This window comes from Dasypus novemcinctus, chromosome 13 (genome assembly GCF_030445035.2).
Source record: "Dasypus novemcinctus isolate mDasNov1 chromosome 13, mDasNov1.1.hap2, whole genome shotgun sequence".
In the NCBI taxonomy this organism is placed as follows: Eukaryota; Metazoa; Chordata; class Mammalia; order Cingulata; family Dasypodidae; genus Dasypus; species Dasypus novemcinctus.
Window position 1 is genome coordinate 61,540,768 of NC_080685.1, and position 13,810 is coordinate 61,554,577.

The 13,810-nt window shown below is 52.5% G+C and overlaps 1 long non-coding RNA gene across 3 annotated transcripts in view; it reads left to right on the plus strand.

Moving 5' to 3' along the window:
• The first annotated feature begins 5,918 nt into the window (after positions 1-5,918).
• Positions 5,919-13,810, plus strand: part of LOC111764946 (uncharacterized) — a 32,422-nt gene continuing 24,530 nt past the window's right edge. For all 3 annotated transcript variants that reach the window (XR_011645520.1, XR_011645518.1, XR_011645519.1), the window contains exons 1-2: positions 5,919-6,318; positions 6,424-6,555. This is a non-coding gene — a long non-coding RNA (uncharacterized lncRNA). The remainder of the gene's footprint in view (positions 6,319-6,423; positions 6,556-13,810) is intronic.

A 13,810-nucleotide genomic window follows, 5' to 3' on the forward strand; every position in this document is an offset into this window, starting at 1 on the left:
TAACTTGTCCAAGGCTACACAGGCAGAGTATCACAGTGGCCTCTGGATGGGTCTCCTTGCTTGGAGCCTTCCCCTTCTCTCATCCAGCCTGCTGCTGGAGAGTGCCTCCTTGTGACCTTCAGGATGGGACAAACCCATTATCTTGAATAAAGACACTTTTTTTTTTTTAAGATTTTTATTTTATTTATTTAATTCCCCCCCTCCCCCGGTTGTCTCTTCTCTGTGTCTATTTGCTGTGTCTTGTTTCTTTGTCCACTTCTGTTGTCGTCAGCGGCACGGGAAGTGTGGGCGGCGCCATTCCTGGGCAGGCTGCACTTGCTTTCGCGCTGGGCGGCTCTCCTTATGGGGTACACTCCTTGCGCGTGGGGCTCCCCTACGCGGGGGACACCCCTGCGTGGCACGGCACTCCTTGCGCGCATCAGCGCTGCGCATGGCCAGCTCCACACGGGTCAAGGAGGCCCGGGGTTTGAGCCGCGGACCTCCCATGTGGTAGACGGACACCCTAACCACTGGGCCAAGTCCGTTTCCCAATAAAGACACTTTTGGACCTTGATTATTTGTAGTGCCTCATCTCTTATCAAGTCTTTACACATACTCCTACCTTCTGGCCAAGGCCTTTTTGTGGTTTCCCCAATGTGCCATGCATTCCCCCACCTCCATGTTTTGCTCAAGCTGTTTTTTCTTTCTGGACTGCCCTTATGCACACCCATCTCCACCCATCTCCCCAACTCCCATTTCTGTCCTCCATCCAACCCAGGCTTACCCTTCACACATTTCCAGATACCCCAGGTTGAGGTTGCAGCCTGTCCTTTGTGCTGCCTGGTTCCAGAATGGAGCTTGGGTCTCTGCTGACCAGAAATGAAATTACCTGATGCTTGACAACTCTAGGGGTCATTTGACAAAAGAGCAGCCTTAGAAAATAGTGTTTCAAGTGGAAGAAAACAGCAACATACCAATTACAAGAAGAAATTTTCTTAAATTCTGTACTATATAGTTCAGTCAGTTATTCAAAGAAACAGAACATTTATCTAACACCTATTGTTGACTGTGCCAGGGTCTTTATGTAAGTTATACCATATAATTAACAATGCCAGGATGAGGCTCAGGGAACTTTGGTGGCACAATGGCAGTCACTCAGCGTGCCACATGCCACTCCACATGCCAAACCAGGCATATTCTCTCCTCCTTCCTCTTCTTCCTCTTGCCTCTTCTACTTAATGCAGGTTACCCAGTATGAGCTTGCTATTGGCCATTTGGGGGCTCATCAGGACTGTCAGGGGACAAGGGATGTGAAGGGGAAGAGAGAATCAGTGATGCCCAAGGCCCCACAACTCAACCTCCTGATTCATCTGGTGCGTTTATGTCACACTTCACTGCGTCTCTTCTAAAGCACGATTCCTCCAGTGGGGTTGTCACAAGGGGCCCCAAAGGCTGGGTCAGCTGTCTGTCAGTGTGTTGGGACCAAGCTCATAGAGCTCACATTCAGCATGGAGAGACCGGCCATGGGGGCCGTCCCAGGAGCCCTGGAGGGGAGCCCTGCCCAGCCACCCGGAGCTCTTTGCTCTAGCAGAGCTGGCACTCAGTACAGGGTTGTTGTATGCTTGAATGAATAATTGGAGGACTTCCAGAATACCATCCTTTTCCAGCAGGAGGAGAAGGGAATGCTTTCCCTCTTTCTTGGGCAGCTGTCCTTAAGGTCAGGGACGTTTTATCATTGCCCTTCTACATGTTCCCACCACTCTGCCCTTCTCATCTCCTGTCCTCATCCCTCTTCTCTAGCCTCATTACCCACCCTGGGTGATTAGCATCTTGTTTTACTCTTGCCAGGCTTCAGGGGCTCCTCTGGAATGATTTATGAAGCACTTATCCACCAAACTATTATTGGGCTCCTTCTCTGTGCTCAGTAAGTGTGAGGCTATGTGTGTTGAAAAAGGATGGTACGTGCCCTGCCCTCCAGGAGCTCACAGCCCAGTGAGGGAGCCAGACAGTCAACAGGCAGTTACAACAGGGTCTGTTTGGGGATGAGCCCAGTGAGAGTAGGATCAATGGGGTTCAGGAGGGCTTCCTGGAGGAGGTGACATCTGAGCTGAGTTGTGAGCATTTGCATGACCCTGAGAGTGAGTGCCTCCTTGAATTTTGTGCCCTAGGAGCTCACCTGGTCTCACCTTAGTCCTGGTCCTGGATGAGTAAGGGCTAAGTAGGAAAGAGGAAGATAATGGTGGTAACAGCAGGGAAATGCCTTCCTTGTAAGGGAAGTCACAAGTGGCAGAACCCTGGGGTTTGAGAGTCCTGGTGCTTTTGGCAAGGTTGGGGCTAGGGCCCGGGTGTCAGAGCTAAAATGCCCTCTGATTCCCCCCTCCCTGGAGGATGAGAGTACCTCTGGTACCTGCACCTCATCAGCTATGTCCAGGAGCCAGAGCACTGCCCCCACTCCTACAGCTACTGATGCTCTTGTTGGGGAGAGAAGGTAGTTCAATGTGGCCTGGAATCCATGGTCACGGGCCCCATCATCTGTCTTGGCACTTTTCAAATTTCCTACTGGAGCAATAATAATAGCTGATGCTTAGCTAGTGCTTACCATGTGCTGGGCACTGTACTTTGCCTATGTGAGCTCAGTTCTATCAGGCAAGTACTACTACTCCACACTTTACAGATGGGGAAACTGAGGCACAGAGTGGTCAAGAAACTTAACCAAGGCTACACAGGCAGAGCCAGGATTCACACTCAGACAGCCTGGTTCCAGGGCCTGATTCCTAGTTCCTAACCACTTCCTTATGATACCTGCACACGACAGGAAAGACTGAATACCACCTGGGCTGTTTAAAGTGCCTACTACAGGTGTGAAATTTCTGAAAGACATTTTATCTTAAATATTTACATAAATTTGTGTCTATTGCAAAATAAACCCTTGTTTGCTTAATAAAAACAATGCCTCCCACCAAATAATCAAGTGAATGTGATGCTCCGGAGAGAAATGCCACCTTTATGTGGAGACACTGAGCATCCCCAGGGACACGGCCTTCAGTGGGAGAGGCACGGCCACCCCAGGTTTCAGCACGGGAAGGGCGAGGCCCTGGCAGAGGTCGGGGGGGTGGGGAGGGGCTGCGCGCCACGGGCAAGGAGGCACTTGGGCATTTGCACTGTGGTGCTGGGTTGCTCACTCTCGCTCTGCCTGCACTGGCACTCTCTGAAGTTAGGGCGCGTGCTGGGAATATTGGCAGAGGTTTCCCCATGTTCCTTCACTGTAAAGGTCTATGGGAAACTGCCTGTTCCCACTTGTGTGGTCACTGGGCAGCCTTGTTTGCTGCTGCTGTTGCTTCTCCTTCTTTTTCTTTTTCCTTTTTTTTTTTTTCCTGGAGGAGGGCTCCCTAGGGGTCACGTGAGCCCACACAAGTGAGGACAGGCTCTGGGGAGCCTCTTCCATTTCAGCCCACAGCATTTTAGTTCACTGCATTCTTCCAGTTCCTCTATTTGGTGTTTGCTCATGTTGAGCCACTGCAGAAATCCCCTTGAGTGGTCTCAAAAAAACAAAACAAAACCAAAAATAAAACCACTACAACTTCAACATTTTTATTCTTCTTTCTTTACCGTCTCAATTTTCCAAATAGTTCTGCCCCAGACGAGCCACTGACCGCCTTCCTTATGTTCCAGATCGATGTGATCTCTTGCATGGTGGACGGTAGCTCGTGGTCAGGGACGTCTCTATATAGCAGGCGAGGCTTGCCCAGCCTCCCTCTCCTCTCACAGCCTGCTTTTCAGCCCATCGTCTCTGAAGCAGGCTTTTATTTTAATTTTAATTTTTTAAATTAGAGAAGTTGTAAGTGCTCAGAAAAATCATGCATAAAACACAGAATTTCCATATACTGCCCTATTATTAACTCATTGTTACAATTCATGAAAGGACGTTTTTATAATTGTATTATTAACTATAGTCATCCAAAGGACTTTCTGCCTCACCACCCACTTGGCAAGAGGATGCTCAGAAAATGAAGCCTGTTCCGTCTTCCCCTGCATCTTTTCTTTACTTCCTTCTTTCTTTCCTCCCTGTTTCTTCTTTTCTCTCTCTTCCTCTTTCAGGATTTCCCAGGCACACAGACAGCACCCTTCCCCATCCCCTCAGACTTTGCCTCAGGTGATATTTCTCCAAACTGAACCCCTGGTTCCACTGCAGTGCTTGGGAAACCAGGAGGGCAGTCACTCCCCCTTGTCCTCCTCTCCTCTTGTGGAAGTGGATTCTCCAGCAGGAGGAAAGGAGAGGGGAGTGGGTTACTAGGTCAGCAGCCCGCAGTGTCCTCCACACTGGGGGCATCTGAGCAGAGGCTGGGGCAAGCACAGACGGCCTGCCGCAGCAATCCCTGCATCCAGTGAGGGGGCAGTAGAATCTTCAGAACTGCTTAGCTTTTTATTTTTATTTTTTTATGCTATGGACTCCTGTAGTGGTATGGTGGCAACTCTGGGCCTTTTCTCAGGTTTTTAAATGAATAAAGCACATTGCATAGGATTACCAAGAAAACCAATTATATCGTGATATGATTATCAAAACAGTGTTGTAATTATGTAGTATGTGTGTTTGAATGTAGCAGAGACAAAGAAAAACACCAAGAAGTGAATGAACAATATATTTTCCGACAATTGTAAGTGCTATGAAGAAAATAAAATAGAGTTATATACTGTGACAAAAAGAGAGAAGAATCAAGTGCCAAGACCCCATGTGGGAAAAAAACTGAGGAACAGAAAGGAGGCAGGTGTGCCTGGAGCACAGTGGTGGAGGGGAGTGAGGGGCTGGTGAGGAGGGAGAGGGGATGAGAGGAGTGGCCAGATCACATTGGACTTTCCAGGGCCACATAGGGGGTTGATTTTATTTTCTGTGCAGTAGGGGAGTAATATGACCGTAAAAAGACCTGGAAAATGGATTGCAGGGTCCAAGAATGGGAATAAAGAGACTAATTAGGAGGCTAGAGCAGTGACCCAGGTGAGAGGTGATAGTGGCTTGGATTCGGTGGGGCAGTGGAGAGGGAGAGAAAGAAATTGATTCAAGAGAGACTTTAGAGAGGCAGTCAGGGTGGAGTAGAAACGTGCCAGCCTGGGACCCAGAAGTCCACCCTCCCCAGCTGTGGGAGCTTGTTCGGATGAATGGATGACTTGACTTCAGTTCCCTCATCCATGAAGCGAGGAGAATGGCACCTGCCCCGATTTCTCAGGAGGACAAGGTACAGGAGCTGAACTGCCTACCACGGGGCCCGTGCAATAGGGTCTCTGCCACATTGCTTGTGAGAACGACGTCGGGTTAGATCCATTCTGGAGAGGCAACTGAGTTCCAGGCCTTTCCTGGAGCCCGCTTCTTCTTTATTATAAGGAGAAAAGGGAAGATTCTCTCCCAGGCTGCTGGGATGAGGCCCTCAAGGTAACTCGCCCCTCAGTGGTGACAGTGAAGGCACGTTTGGAGGTCATTGTCTTTCAGAGTAGGGAAGTGGGTTTTGAACAGGGCCTGGGAGCTGCCCAGGGCTGGTGGAAGAGAATGGTCTGAGGAGCTGACGGTGGCTGGACAGGGCAGAGGGCCTGGACCCGAGGGCAAGAGACCGGCCCATGGGGCTCTTACTGTCCAGAGGGGCAGCCAGTAAAGGTGGCTCTGGACAAGCGTGCTTTGTGGGCAAGGGAAGGAAGGCTTGGGAACAGTGTCATGGCCCGATAGGTTCCAGAAACTCTCCGCAAGGATGGGTATTGACCTTTAATAGATGGAGTAGGTTAGTTTTGAGCCCTTTCCACAGAAGTTGTGACAGCAGAAGTCCCAGCCCTGGAAATCCCCTGCCCATGACTGGGCTTGTTGTGGAGCTGTCCCGCAGTCCTGTGCGTGCCAACTGACCTTGGGGCAGGGTGCAAGAATCAAAGGCCAGCTCAACACGATCGAACGGCGTTCACGGGCTACACCCCTTTCTCTTTAGCTTTCTTTATGAGGTCTGGATTCTGGAATCTCAAGTTTGTGAAGGGAAATGAAAGGGAGAATCTACCATGCACCTGGCCTCTTGCCAAGCACCATACAACGCCCGTGACAAGGTGGTGAAGTAAACGTTATCATCTCCGTTTTTTTATACTGGGAAAAGGAGGCTCTGACTGTGTCCAGCTCCACAGCACCTGCTCCTTCACACGTGTCCCTGGGAGAGGTGACGCATATATCAGAACCTCCTGAGGAGGGGTCCTGGAAACTTGATTTTTTCTTTTAAGCCTGGCAATGGGCAGCCAGGATTAGAAGCTTCCACCTTGCCCTGTGCAGCTTTCTTGAAGGCCTCAGTGGGGCATTTGGAGTGAAAAAAAAAATAGGTACGTGTCTTCAGAACATTACCTTAGTTTTTTTTTTTTTTTAGGTACCAGGGCCAGGGATTGAGTGGTTTTATCATTTATTTGCTGTTTGTTTTTTATTTTTAGGAGGCACCAGAAACAGAACCCAGGACCTCTCACGTGGGAAGCAGCATGCAACCGCTTGAGCCATGTCTACTCCCAGGACTTGTGGAATCTTAACTGGAAAAGAAGCTTTAAGGTGTTCACTGGCTGTTTGAGGCAGGTTATTTACCTCTCTGAGCCTCAGTTTCCTTGTCTGTAAAATGGGGACCAAAATACTTACCCTGCAGGACTATTGTAAAGATTAGGGATAGTTCAGCAAATGGCTTGGTATAATACCTGGCTCAGGGTAACCACTCAGTGAATGGTAGCCATTAACATCATACTGCCTCATTCAAGCTCTTTTGTGGGGGGACTTGAAGGAATGGTTAGTTCCTCTGTGGCCCGCTCACCCATTGCTGAGGCCCCTCCTTGGCACGGCTTGTCCCATAGAACAGACTGGAGGCCACCCCCCTCCAGCTACCTGGGAGGGCCCGGGGCCCCCACAGGCACAGGGCTCTTGCGCCTGGTGCTCAAGGCTCAGACACCCAGTGACAGCCTCTGCTTTTCAGCTGGCAGGTGTGTGCCCCTCCTCAGGCTGGCCGGGGGCAGGCTGGGCAGGGGGTCTGGCCTCGTGCTGAGGAGGCTGGCTCTGCGCCCTGCTCTTCTGCCAGCTCGCCACGCTGGGACGGGCAGCAGCTTGGATGAACTCGAAGGCCCAGCAGGGGCGTCTGCGGGTGGGCAGACTCCACGAGCCCCTTTTAGCACTGGGCCATCTGTGCCTCTGTCCCCTTTTGTGTGCCTGTGGGGAGAGGAAGGGAGGGAAAGGCGGAGGAGACCGGGGACCTCTCTGGCCAGCTTTCCTCCTTCCTCCAGAGTGAGGACAAGGAGGAGCTTGAGACGGCACCGGGCACAGAGGTGGAGGGTCTGCCAGGCTGAGGACTCAGGGGTAAAAAGGGCCGGTGTAAAAGCCCAGAAGGAAGAGATGCTCTAGGGCCACATAAGAGTGCTAAAAGGGGAAGAGAGAGCAAGAAAGAGAAAGCCAGAACCAGAAAGCTGTGTGGGGAGGAAAAGAAAACGTGCTCGGCAGGAACAGGGAATAAAAGGCTGCAGGAAAGAATAAAGCTGAGGGGTGGAAAAAGGTGTAAGAACTATCTCCAAGTCCAGTGAATGGAGTTGCGGCCGTATTTCTGTTCTAGGAAAGAGGAAGCGCGAGGTGTGGGTTGGAAGCCTCTGGCTGGCCAGGCTGTAGGTAAGGGGAGGGGGTGGCTGCGACCAGCGGGCTCGGCTTCCTGTCGGGGCCGCCTGGGGTCGGCGGCCTGCCCGGCCCAGCAGCTGCGCAGGTTGGGTGCCAGTCAGGGCTGCCAGGAACGACAGACTTCTGAGAAGGAATGCGATTGTTCCGGGGCGGGGAGCAGAAGTCCTATGGACAAATATCCCCTTTCATGAGGTTCCCTCCGGGAATACAAGCGCGCATTCCTTAAGGCATTAGGAAAGTACCCTAATTTAAAGAAGTTCCTTTAGGGATTTTAGAATGGCTCCCAAGGGCACAGTGTCCCTCCTCCGCCCTGCAGGCCCCCGGCAGCAGGCTGCTGGTGATCCAGGTGCAGAACAAGCAATGACAAGAGGCTGCCTCTGTGTGTCGGGACTCCTGTTGTGCATTCTCTGAAGCCATGAAGGACACAGGGACTCAGGTCCGTGGGTAGCTGAGCGGACCCGATTCTTGGCTTATTTTCTCTGCTGGGGACAATACAAATCGGCCTTTGGTTGGCAGCATCCCTCTCTCCTCGGCACTTCCCCTCACACTCCATTCCTGGAGCCCACTCAGAATTAGGCTCCGCTCCCTGCCTTCTTGGCAGTGTCACCCGCCCCCCACCCCAGCCCTGGCTCTGAGGTGTGAACCACCGTGGTCACCTGTTGTCTGCCTCATCGGTGTCCTGTCTTCCAGTCCCATCCAGAAAGTGGGACTACTCACTGTTACCTTCCTCGAAGCGAGGAAAGCTGCGCTATAAGCGAATTCATGACTGCGATGCCAGGAGAGATATTAGGCTGTGATAAAGCTAAGTGTGATCGATCTGGTGCAAATAGGTCCATTTAGTATCAACCAACGTGGAATGACTTTTTTCCCTCCCGCTCATTAATGTCAGTTCAAGATCAGAGGCTGGCGGCTCTGGGAGGCACTTTACAGCTCTGGTGGTGGTGGTGGGGGCGCCTCTTCTGTCCCACAGTGGATGTGTGTGCCAGGGTGCCAGCCCTGCTGGGTTCTGGAGGAGAACGTGCTTCCAAGGGCCCGTGGGGAGCCATGAGGACTGGGGCTGGAGAGAGGGGAAAGCACTCGTGGCCAAGATGTCACGTTCACCTTGAGGAAGGTCAGGCTGTGGCTCAGAAACCCCGAGCGAGATCACCAGATGGACGGCAGAAAACGAGCAGGGCGGGACTGGGATGTCCACTCAGGTGTGGCTACAGGCTGGGCCAGAGCAGACGGGCTCACAGCTGGCTGCTGAGCCATCTGAAGAAGGGAGAGAAGAAAGCGTTCCAACCACTGGTTCTTGAGTGCTTACAAGGCATCGGGCACTCTACTACACCTTGTCACAATTAGTCCCCCGAGAGGGATGAGTGAGGAAACCATGGCCCAGAGAGGCCCAGGGGCTTTCCCAACATCACAGCGAATAAGCCGTGGCCAGGGGACAACTAAGGCGGGGCACTCTCCACTGAGCCGTCCTGCCAGCCACAGAGAGGTAAAGCCGGGCCCTGATGGGCGTTCAGAGAAGGTGTACAGCCATTTGGGATGCTGCTGGGGAGGAGACAGAAGTGGCTTCCTGGAGAAGGCCTCTGAAATGGGATTTTGATATTGGGAAGGGGCTGAGGGTAGGACCTTCTAAATGGGGAACACAGCAGGAACTAAGGCCCAGCGCCCGCTTGGGGATCTGGGCTGAGTGCAGAATGGGGGGAGGCGTTTGGAAGGAGGTCAGGCGGGGTGCATTTTGTGGAGTTGCAAGCCCCTGTGGGGTGTCTCTATTTCCTCAGTGAGGTGGGGGCCGATGAGAGTTTTTAGTGAGGAGAGTAACGTGGTCAGAGCTGCCCTGGCAGTGATCTGAGTGGGAGGGGACGGATTGAAGCGGAAGAGGTCAGTGGCAGGGGGCCAGGGTGGAAGGCCCTGCAGCCAAGAGCAGAGAGGACGAAGATGCAGAGGTGTGAGGCACTGTGGCAGGCCATGGACAGGGACACTGGCGTGCGGGAGTGGCAGGGAGGCGGGCCGGGAGGAATGGGAGGGAGAGTTGGGGGCTGGGAGGAATAAAAAATGTTGACTGTGGTTGGCTGGGAGGATGGTGGGGTTATTTGTAGAAATGGGGAAGTGGCAGGGAGGAGGTACTTTTGGATGGGGGCAGGGACTGGGAGGAGGAGGAAGGTTTTTATTTTGTTTTGAGTTGTTGTCTGGACACCCAAGTGGAGATCGTGAGCCGCAGGGGTTTCCTGACAATCACGCCTAAAACCAGTTGGGATTTTTGGCCTTCTATTCTTTCTGCCTGCCTCCCAATGGCACCCAGTACCGCCTGGGGGCTGCGGGGCCCCAGTCCCCAGCTGGTGCTGAGGGCCAGGAAAGCAGCTCTGCAGTCCCTGCCTGCGGGGGCTTCACTGTGCCACCGGATGTGGCCTCCTCAGGCCTCTAGGGAAGTTACAGATAAAGACTTTCCCTTGAGGGTCTTCCAGGCCCACTTGCATCTGTTTTTCCCAAGGAAGACCTTAAACACCCTTGGGCGGCTCCAGGCCTTGTTGGAATGTGGGTAGCCCCGCCTGGACTCCAGCCGGGGGGAGCACAGAGGCTCAAGGGACCACCACTGTACTGCCTGACCACGGGGAGGAGACAGCTTCCTTCTGCATGCTTTGCCTCAGGGTGAGGGGGAAGGGAGCAGCGTGCTGGATGGATGGATGGAAAGACAGACAGAAAGAAAGACAGACAGACATAGATAGACAGAGAGATAGAAAGACACATAGATAGATAGACAGACAGACATAGGCAGGCAGGCAGGCAGGCAGATATAGATATATCACTCTGGTTCCCTGCTCTCACTGTTTCTTGGCCTGGTTTCAAACACTCCACCTGCAGAGGGAAAAAACCTTCTGAACACAAATTTTGGATTTGGTTCCATCCCAATTCTTGGTGAGAGGGTAGAGTTGTAGAAAGAAGCAAATTATAATGTAAAGAAGATTCATTCATTCCCAACCCCTCCATCCTATAAGTATCTATCTGGTCTACTCTGCGTCTGATAAGCAGGATTAGATAAGCTAAAATGATGGATCAGCTAAAAGCCTACCCCTGAGGAGCTCAGGTGTGGTGGCGATGGTTAGGATACAGACAAGTAAAGAGGCTGTGATAGGGAGGTGTGGGGTGCTTTTGTGACACAGAGGAGGGCCCATGACCCCCATTCTTCCCAGAGGATGATGTCTGAGCTAAGACCCTCTTTGGTAGGAAAGGTCGGGGGAGAGGGGAGGGGAAACAGCAATGGGCGCACTGGAGCAGGGTCCTGGGCGGGACAGTGACCCTGGCCCCACTGAGGACCTGGAGGAAGTTATGTTAGGGGAACCAGGTGTTCTAGACTCCAACCCAATGACAAAGGTGGCTGCACGTTAGAATCACCTGGGGAGCTTTAAAAGCTGTGTGGCTACTTGGGTCCCACCCCCAGAGCTTCTGGTTTAATTGGTCTGGAGGATGTCTTGGGCATTGGCATTTTACAAACTCCCTAGATGATTCAACTACGCAGACCGGGCTGAGAACCGCCAACCCAACACTTGCTTGTTTGTGGAGTTTTGCTAATTACAGGCTAGTCTTATTCAAGAAAGCAGATGAAGTTGCTGAGTAGAGTGGGAAGAAGTGGAACAGCAGGTCTTTAAAATTAGTCTTCCACACCGCCTGATATCCCCGAGGGGTCTGAGCCGTGGCTCTCTGAGCAGAGTGTGTGTGTATGTGCGTGCGCCTCTCGCTGGCACCAGCGTCTCTCCATTTCCTCTCTTCTCCATTCCCGCTGCCACCACCTTGTTCGCGCCTCATCGTCCCTCTCCAGATTTCTCCAGATTTCTCCCAAAGCACATATGGCATCCTGTTGTTCCTTGCCTTGACTGGATGCTCCCGTCTACACGGGTTTCAGTTAGACGGAGCTCCTTAAACGTGTGCCTTCAGCCCTCCGGTTTCACTCGTGCCACCCCTCACCTCCCAATTCTCCTATCCAATCGTGGGAAACCCTGCACGGGTATTCCCCTCCCCCACCTTGGTTTCTCACCTGGAAGGTCACCCCACCCTCTGTTCCTGAACCCTTTGCTTGACCCCAGGAATTGGCCCTCCCTACCTTTGCTTCCACCTGAGTTAAGGGCCCTTGCTATGCTCCCCGCATTCCCTGTGTACCCCGCCCACACTGCATGTGGAGACCCTGCCGGCAACCCCTGGCCTTTGCTCCCCAGGCCTGAGGGTGCCCAGCAGATAGTAGGTGCTCAGAAAAGATGAAGATGAGGTCACTGAGCATAGCTGAGGGGATGGCAAGGGCCCATTACAGACAAACATGCAGCTGGGGCTGCTCTCATTGTTTTAAAATGAGGAAATTGTGGTTCCCCCAGAAGATGAGAGGCTTGTCAAAGGGCACTCAGCAAATGACCGAGTCAGCACTTAAGCCTCAGTGTTGGGAATGCAGTCTCAAGCGTTTTTTCTGGCTTTGGGTTGACAATGTCAGACTTTCATGGGGAGCTGGGGCAGGGGTGGGGGAGCTGCTGTGGCATCCTTCTTTCCCTCCTGTCTTCCACCCCAAGTGTCCTTGGGCCCCCAGCTGTTTTCTCCCCCTTGCCTGATTTTATCTTTGGCTTTGAAAGCATTGACCCCTCCCAAGGGTTCCTCTGACGATTTCAGAGACTCTGGGAAAGCTCAGGCTGTAAACTGCCATTCCTGCTAGGAGCCAGTGTCTTCAGAGCCTCCATCTCCTGCCCTGGGAGCCCCGAGGTGGCACGCCCCATGGGAGGGGACAGCCAAGGGCAGGGAGTGACAAGCCTCCAAAAGGTGATTCTGTCTGTACGTCCCTGGACCTCTGCATTTGTGTGGCAGCAGCCCAGCGTGAGGCTGAGGCGAGGGAGGCATGCCTGGGCATGTCTGGTGGGGCAGGCTGGCCAGAAAACCACTTGCACGAAGACTGAGGAGCCGTGACTGGGTTCTGAGGCTTGGGGAATGGGCCTGGAAAGCCAGCCTTCCTCGGGGGAGGGGCGAGGCCCTTCTGCTCTGGGGGCGGAGCCTGGGGCTTGAGGATGATACGATGATGGTGGGGGGGGGGGGGTAGGTCTCACTTACCAAACACTAGGTGCAAGGCGCTGGGCTAGATCCTTTATATGTATTAGACCATTTAACCCTTAGAACAATACCTCCAAGGGGGACTTGTCCCACTTTTTCAGATTTTACATTTGCAGTTTCCAGGCGAGGAAACTGAGGCTCACACAGCCAGGCATTGGTGGATCCCCTGCCTGTCTCTCCTGAGAGTCCTTCTGGGGACATCCAGAAATAGTGGGTGGGCCTGTGCAGGGTGGGCTGGAGCAGGTGGGCACCAGAAGCAGCCAAGTCCGGCTTCCATTCCTTCTTCTGTCTCAGACAGGGAGGGTTTGGGAAGTCTTGGGTTACATTTATAGGTCTTAAAAAATGGAATTGATTTCACCCTAGACTCCACAATAATATAATTTCTTTAGCCTTTACTTGTAAGCGGGTATGGCTTCCTTTAAAAGACTCTTTTTAAAATGTTTCCTGCTATGACTCCTCTGGGCCATTCTACTATGAATTGGCACAAAAACTAACAACTTAAACCCTTCTGGGCAAAACTACAGAAGAAAATAAATCCTGGAGTGTCCCAATTGGCCACAGGCTGAACATGAGTAAGCAGCAGAGATACTGATTTGTAAGAAAAAGTTGATTCGTGACAATGTGATGTGTGAAAAGGGAATTAACCCCTCCCCGAGAGGGGAAAGCAGAGTCACTCCCACAGGAGCCCTGCTCCCAGGATTTATTCATAGGTCACTTGTTAGGGACTCGAAACCCCTTCCCTTGCAGAATTAATGTTATAAATGGAGGCACAGTTCTGAAGCTAGCCCAGAAATGCCCACCGAACACCCCTGTGATGAAACTCTGGGAGAAAGCAATTCAGCTGTGATGTGCGATTACTTTTCACCGTTCCTTTGTTATGTACGGGAAATGCCCCATGGGAGACTTTATGAAGAGAGCACTGATGGCCTGGCCAGAAGCACAGCTTCTTTTAATTTTCAGGTTGTTAGTGTTTGGTGAGACGTGGCCTCTTCACACCCCCTACCCTGCCGGCTCTTTCTGGAAGGCCTTCAGCTCTGCCCCAAACCCATATACACGTACACACTCACCAGCACCCGCGCCAGGAAGGACTGGCCTCCCGCTGGCCCG